Source organism: Pterocles gutturalis, unplaced genomic scaffold (assembly GCF_000699245.1).
Source record: "Pterocles gutturalis isolate BGI_N339 unplaced genomic scaffold, ASM69924v1 scaffold3499, whole genome shotgun sequence".
Lineage (NCBI taxonomy): Eukaryota > Metazoa > Chordata > Aves > Pterocliformes > Pteroclidae > Pterocles > Pterocles gutturalis.
Window position 1 is genome coordinate 20,457 of NW_010135471.1, and position 7,684 is coordinate 28,140.

Below are 7,684 nucleotides of genomic sequence, written 5' to 3' on the forward strand. Positions count from 1 at the left end.
GTCAGTAGTGGCTATGTGATTGCATCCTCCTGCATTTCTCTTACTTCCCAGAGCCTAACAAATAAAATGCATTAGTCACTTTTCTTAACAGGAATCTTTGAACCTGTTTGATATAACTCTGTTATTTCCACAATTTATGAAACAGATTAATGAATTTCGCAGACCTGAGCTTTCACTGTTGTTTAGAGGACCTACTTTAACTAGACATGGGATAAGCCCTGTTATCCTCCACTCTTAACTGTTCCTTTTTGGTTTGTTTTTTTTTTTTTTTTTTAATGCCACTCCAATATTTCTAACCTTAATACTCACCATGGCAGAAGTAATTGAAGGGAAGCATAAGATCAGATCTAATACAGCAGTCTGACACACATTGCTCCAGGACAACCTTTAAATCCTTAGTAATCTGTGTCTCTTAAAGAAGGCACTGGGTCTTTCCTGAAGAAGGGGCTTTGTTCCTGGAAGCCACGGGTGCTGCTCATGGCACATCCATGTCAGACAGCCCAGTTTCACTTACCTGTGTTGCGTTATTCAAATCACATAAGATAGAAAGTTAGTATTCTAATTCAGTGGCTGTGGTGATTAACCAATACCCTTTATAAATTGTGGAAAATGCAGTCAAAACAGAATTGCTTTATAGGTGGATAGGAGCTCTTACAAGCTGATTTACTTTCTATAAGGAAAAATTACTTGATTTTGAAAGAATGTTGACTAGCAACTTTGGGTGAATGGTGCAAGTAGAAAAGGTACATGACAAACAGAGAGCCACCTATTTCCTCCTGACATGTTAAGGTCTACCTGTCTCACCTGGGTTTCCTGAATTTTTGCATATTCTTCAAAGATTCACACAGTTTGGCCTTTTGGTCTTTAAAATAAAGGTGAATCAGCAATACAAAATGTACCATTTTATTACTGAATATGTAAGAGGTTCCACTCTTCACTGGTTTCCCTTCTAACTATTGAGGGACAAACTTCACTTAGGACATGGGTGCAAAATGTGCTGCACTGGCACAGCTCCAAAGAGAAGCAGCAGAAGGGGCCAATAGTAAACATTCACGCCATTCAGCCTGGGAGACTTCAAAGGGCTAAATTTTCATCCTGCTCGTTAGTGATTTGAAAGTTACAAATGGTACACTTAACCTTAGCCTTTCCTTCATCTCACTCTGGCTCACCAATAAATCTCTGGTATTTACTGAAATGTACAGCTTGTTTAAGGACACCGAGATGCTAGACGTTGTTTCTCCTTGACTTCACAGAGACTATTCTTGCCAGGAGCATATGACTTCAAAATGAATACTCATCCACTTGAAAAGTTCACGAAGACCAAAACTTTAGGTGAATTGTGACTTACCTTCTCTGACTAACAAATTTACAGATTTCAGCAGAAAGAATAAGAAATATAAGTTTTTATAACATGTAAACAAAATCAGAGTATGATAAGGGCATACATAATTACTTGGAAGCTGATAAAAAGATAGATGATCATTTATTACATTAATTCAATTGCATTAAGGATGTAATTAGCATCTGCTTAATCATAGCGTTACTGCAACAAATGAATAAGCAAACATTCATCCAAATGCAGGAAAAAGAGGAAGGGACATATACAGGACATTTTCAGCTTGTTTGCTTAAAGATTAGATCTCAGTCAAGACTAAACAATGAAATTAAAAGAAATCTCTCAAAGTGTGTTGTTTCACTAGCTTTGGAAAATAAATCCTTAATAAATTTGCTCCTAAACGTTCATCAGAATTCAAGCAGGGCTTTGCAGAATCCACAACTCTGGGCAGACACAGTAGTAAATATTGGGATGCTCATCCTTGAAGTGGAAACCTTTCTGTTAGCCTTTCTGCTAACAAATTTGGGATAGCATTTGCAAAGCATTTTCACTGAAGAGAGAGGGACATGAGCTTTTACATGCTTGTATGATTTAAAAATATGTAATACTGATGAGATTTCAATTCTTGAGTAGACCCTTTTGCAGATTTTTGACTGTGTCATGGTAAAAGGATCTGTGCCATTGTAACTGTAGTCAAAGATGAAACTTCAAAGCAGTACCCTGATTTCTGACACTATGACAGCTGCTGCTTCTGCCTGGGATCCTTCATCATCTTGCATTTTAATAAAACACCTATGGAAACAGTCCTACCCAGCAGGACTCCATATGTACCTCTTTCATTCACAGCTTAGCCTATTGGACACACCATTTAAAGAAAGAACAATACAAGAAAATGGGCATATTCACCATTTAAACCTTAAGTGAAATATCTACAAAAGCTAGTAGGAAATGTTATCACAGGGGTCCGTATCAGAGATATGAAACAAAAACCTGAAGCAAGAAAGTAAAAATTTCTTCCTAATTCTTGTAATCAATTATGTATGTTTAATGGCAGGAGAGTGCTTATCTCTCTCTTCTGCTGAGTAACGCTGTGAATATTCTCTTAATCACAGCCTTGCTGTAGTAGGAGTTTGGGTGACCCCAAGTCCCATATGTCTCCTACCTGTCTTTCTGCGAGCGGCGAGCTCAGGCTGATGCTGTCAACGAGTCAGTCCTCTCTCCACACAACCCGTGGTGTGGTGAGCACTCCAGGCATTGGCCATCTAAGTCTAACCACTGGTTACACACACCTTCCTAAAGGAGTGGAATTGCCTAACATCTCAGATAATTTATTTTCTGTGTCAGAGATTTCCCTGGTTTGTGAGCAGAATATAAAGTCAATAGATCTCAGTCTTCAAATCACTGTCTTGCAATGGTCACATCCCCTTCACCTGAACAACCACTTACCAATGGACAAAAATGCTCAAGAGTAGCAACTAATCAGAGACTAGGATAACAAACCCAAGTGTCAAAACAGAATATACCTACAGGTATGCCTATCAGGCTTACACCCATTGGTGGATCTGGATCTGAATTATAAGCTGTTGTACAAATGCAGATGCTCTCTAATTGTTCATTTTGTTTAAAACTGACAGTATCTTGGACATCATAAGTGTCTGCTTGCTCTTCTATAATAAGGGAAAGGGTAAATTAGAGGAATAACTCACTTTCTGTAGTCTTTTGAACAGATGTGTAACATTTCTGTCTCACCATTTGCCTTGTTGTGCCAAATTGTCTTATTTCTTACAGTTTGAAATTCCTGTGATCTTCCATGCTTCCAAATCTTTTCATCCATCTTCAGCTCCCTTGCTCCTACAGTATCCTTCTTTCTTAGTGACCAGGTTGTAGTAAACATCGGTACGTTCAAGACTATTCTCTATCCTTTCTTGTTGTGATACAACATTCTCCTTTGCTGTACATTTCCCAGGGATCTGACTTATTCTAATGTCACCCTCTGCACCAGCTTTCATTTCTCAGCAGAAACCTGCTGCCCACTGTGCAGCCTGCTTAGCTCCCTGTACCCCTGAAGCCTCCTCTGGTTACATCACACTGAGTTAACTGCATCCTCTGACTCCTGACTTTCCCCTTTTTAACTGTGAATTGGCAGCTTTCTGGGTCAATTAAATCGTTTTGAACCACAGGGCTCCACCTTCAATCCTCTGCAGGACCAGAGTCCAGCTACATGTCCTGATGTTGGTCTTTGGCTGGTCTTGCAAGAATAGGGATCACAGGAATGTTCGTCAAAAGTCTGTAGAAAAAAACCAAGTAAAATAATGCTCTCTCACACTTATCTTTACATCTGTATATATGCAGCACTAACATATGTGAATAATTACCAACCATAAGAAAATAATACGCAATGTAGCTTACAAAATTGCCCATTTTTTTTGTAAGGGAAAGGATGACAGGTTGCAATCTGGGCAGGGCAGATCTCCTGTTGCAAACTTTCGGCCAGATCCATGTGCTCCTTGGGAGCTGGTTTATTCAAGTCAAGCCTTGGATATGCCTAATCCCCATCTTCTCTCAGAAACAAAACTGGGTTCGTGGTGGCAGCTGGAGAGCGAGGCGGTACGCGCATTGGGATGAGGCGAACTGCAGGGTGGTTCCTGTGAGATGAAGGAAATGGTGCTCATCCTGTTGGAATTGCATGCCTGTGGTGTGGAAATGTGAGCCACACAAGTCAGGAGGCACATTGGCACAGGCTGGTCAGACCTACACAGGGCCTGTACCAACTTGTGGTTAAGGCATGGTACTATTACAGCACCCCAAAGCACTGAGTTTGCAAGTGCCAAGTATCAAAGCTGCAAGCAGAGGGTGTTCTTGACTGTGGGGGGGATGCAAACTCAGTACTTTGGGGTGTTGTAGTAACCTCACAGGCCAGCTAAGATCAGCTGGTGTGACAGCAATCAAAATTCCACAACATCCCTGCCTAGAAGGTCCCACTCTACCCCAGCTACTCATGTCTGTCCCCATCCTGCAAAGGGGTTATCCATACCACCCATGGCAGTGGGGGGGACACTCTGGCCCCACACTCTGAGCTTCAACCTTTAAATGGAGACATCATGCTGAGACTCCTCCCAGCTGAGACAAGCTAAAGCTCTCAAAAACAAATTTTGGACACTTCACTTTAGTCAGACGTAGACATATCTCCCAATGCCCCCCACGGGCAAGACAGGAGGGCACTGGGCAGGGCTGCTCTGTGGTTACTGTCACAGATAGCTGCGCTCTTCAGATGCTCGTGTTTCTGAGACCTACAAAATTATTTCACATAGGCAGCACTCATCTATTTCCCATAGTATCTTGAAACTGTGCCTGGCATCAAAATTCTTTCTATTTATAGTTTTACATGCAACTTAATATTTACTTCAACCTCCAATAGGGATGCTTATTGTAAGTGTCAGCGGATTATTTACTATGGCAAATTAATTAGTTACATAAATGATTCTCTTTTTGGGGAGTAGAGACTGTTAATACCTGTTGGATTACTTGAGCACTATGATCCTTTGAAGTTCTTCCACATTTTTGGATATTTAGTTCAGGACTGTGCAACTTTAAAGCAACCAGTGCAAATAATATCCCAGAGCACAGGCATAAAGAGAATTATTTTGTTTAACTCAAGTATTAACAGTACTTTGGCTCAAATGAACATGTCAGTTGTGCTAAATTAGAATGAAATTCCAGCTAAAGCATATAAGATGGGAATATTTCATGATTTTATTTTGATGAATGTTATTATGGTGACTGTCTGCTGTATTGATAATGATAGGACAACTAAAATAAAGTGCCACTAGCTGTTACTAACCAGTTAAACAACAGTAAATTTTTCCCCTTATACTCTAAAATAAATTTAAAAAGAGAGGATGAATACTGATAGATAGAAATTAATGTAATTTTGTTCTTTAACTCCCTTTGATGTTTTTTGGAGTGTAGTCACATTTTATTTGCACAAGATGAATACATATGCAAGCAAATGATTGCACAGAAAATACATAACTGGTGATACAAAAGGGTGAAGTTCCCTCTGAAATATGACAGGGTACATGGTCACAGCTAGCACCACACATAAAAAAAATTAAAAAACAGCAACAAAACCTAACTGCTTGCTGAGCTGACAAAGTGCACACACAACAGGGATTTTCAGGTGCAAAGTGCTGGATTTTTTACGTACAACAACGAGGAGACCATACTAACAAAATTGTCATTATTGGAGGCCCTGCTAAGCAGCCAGAGAGGCAGAGCAGTAGTTAGAGGCAGGTTCTCTGGGATGGGACTGGATGGGACTGACAATACTTTTATTTTGTACAGCATATACTTCACTTGTAGAGCTTACAAGTAAATAATATTTACTATTTTCTTGTCATCATTTGGAGTCTATTTGGAGATGTAATTTTTTTTTTACTAGTGTAATTTTACTGTATTCCTTTCCAGCTGAGAAACAAAGGACTCATGTTTTTGTTAGCAGACTTTGTCAATCCATCCTACTTTTAGCAATCCCTCAAGAGCAAGAAGGATGGGAAGCTGTCAGGAAACAGCTCTGAAACCTGCACTACTGCAAAGAGAGGTCAAGCTAGAGAAAACACATCTGAAGGATCTGTCGCAATGGGGATGGTTGGGGCAGGTCTAATGATCAACCCAGAAGAACATACAAGCAGGAAATCAGGGAAACAGATGGAGCCATGAGACAGTGAAAGGAGAGAGCATAAAGCTGGTGAGCTAAGCAAAGGGGCACTATTGTTTCCAAACTCAAGAAGCTCTTCTACCGGAAAGATTACAGATTGCAATTAGCATCTGAGTGCTTTGGTGTCCTGAAATCTCTGCACTCAGGAGTCCCATTGGGGGATCTGGAAGGACAGCTTCTTGGAAATAATGGGATTGGTAGAAAATGTTTGCCATAAGATTTATCTGTCGGAAAAAAATGTGCTTAGCATAACCAAAACTCCCTGCAGGAGCTCCCACCTGGGAGCAGGCACATGTCCCCAGCAGATTCCTTGTCCGCAGCTTCTGTGGTGCACCCATGAGGGTGCTGGGCAGTGAGCACCCACCTCAGAAACAGACTCCGGTCCCATTTGAGGGCCTGTTTGAATTGAATTCGATTCTTGTGCAGGCGTGGTGGGAACACGAAAAGTATCTTCCACTGAGGCCCTACAGGATGACAGGATATCCATACCAGAGTTGTATGTTCACTGCTTGTGTGTTCTGACTGTCATTTCTGCTTGTTCAGTGTCATTGTTGCTTGGAGTTACATTAGCACCAACACAGCTATAGTAGGAAGGATAAAAAAATAATTGGAGCTTTCTAATTATATTCTGGTTCATATATATTGAGCAAAATAGTTATCTAGTGAAGGGAATAATTAGGGAATTTAAATCCCCATTACAATTATCATTGCTTTATTGAGACTGCTTGTTAACTCCAAGCCATCCTGAGGGTCTGGCATAGTGTAGCGCTGTTCAGGAAAACAAACAAACCACAGGCAGCTTTGTTAAGCCAACTTTTCATCTCAAGGCTATTAGGGACTTCAGAGAAGTTGCATCCTCATTACTGAGATCGGAAATTGGATCATCAGCTGATCCGGTTGGTGTGACTGGACATGGTCTCTTCTTTTCATAACAATTCTCCATCTATCTGTGAAAACAGAATCCTCATCGATCTGAAAAGGCCTACTTGCAAATTAACATAAAAAGCTTTCAAGCCCATAAAGATACTGTAAGTACTTGGACTAAGTTTATAATGCAAAAAAGGGCCAAGTTTATCATTCTAAGACCAAATTATATGTTCTACATTCTAGAATTTTAAATATACCTGAATAGGTTTGAGTAGTCTTGCCAAAGACTACAGAAGTGTTTAAAGTACAGGCTATTTTCTGCTGTTTCTTTGTTATATGTTTCCAACATATCAGCATAGTTTAAAATGAGGTGTGTATAAACCATGACACATATGTATGCAGCAGGAAAGAAGCACTCAGTTCACGCTGCTAGCAGAAGAGAGAATGGAGATCAGACCATTTCTTGAAAATTGTTTAGCAAGTTATGCCGTGAAAGCAAAAATTGCAAACAATCGCTCTATAACAGCAACATAAATTTTCAGACCCTTCAAGACTTAACAATTCTTTCCTTATGAGTGCCTGTATTGACTGTAATTTATATCGTAAGACCAAAGGAATGTAAAAAGCCTTATAATTTTGACAGTGACCTTTTAATCAAATATATGTTTATATTTAATATCTATTTATCTCCTCCAAAATGACAGTTAGATAGTCAATCTGACCATAATTTAGGAGGTTCTTCACTGTCAGTTCAAAAAATGCAA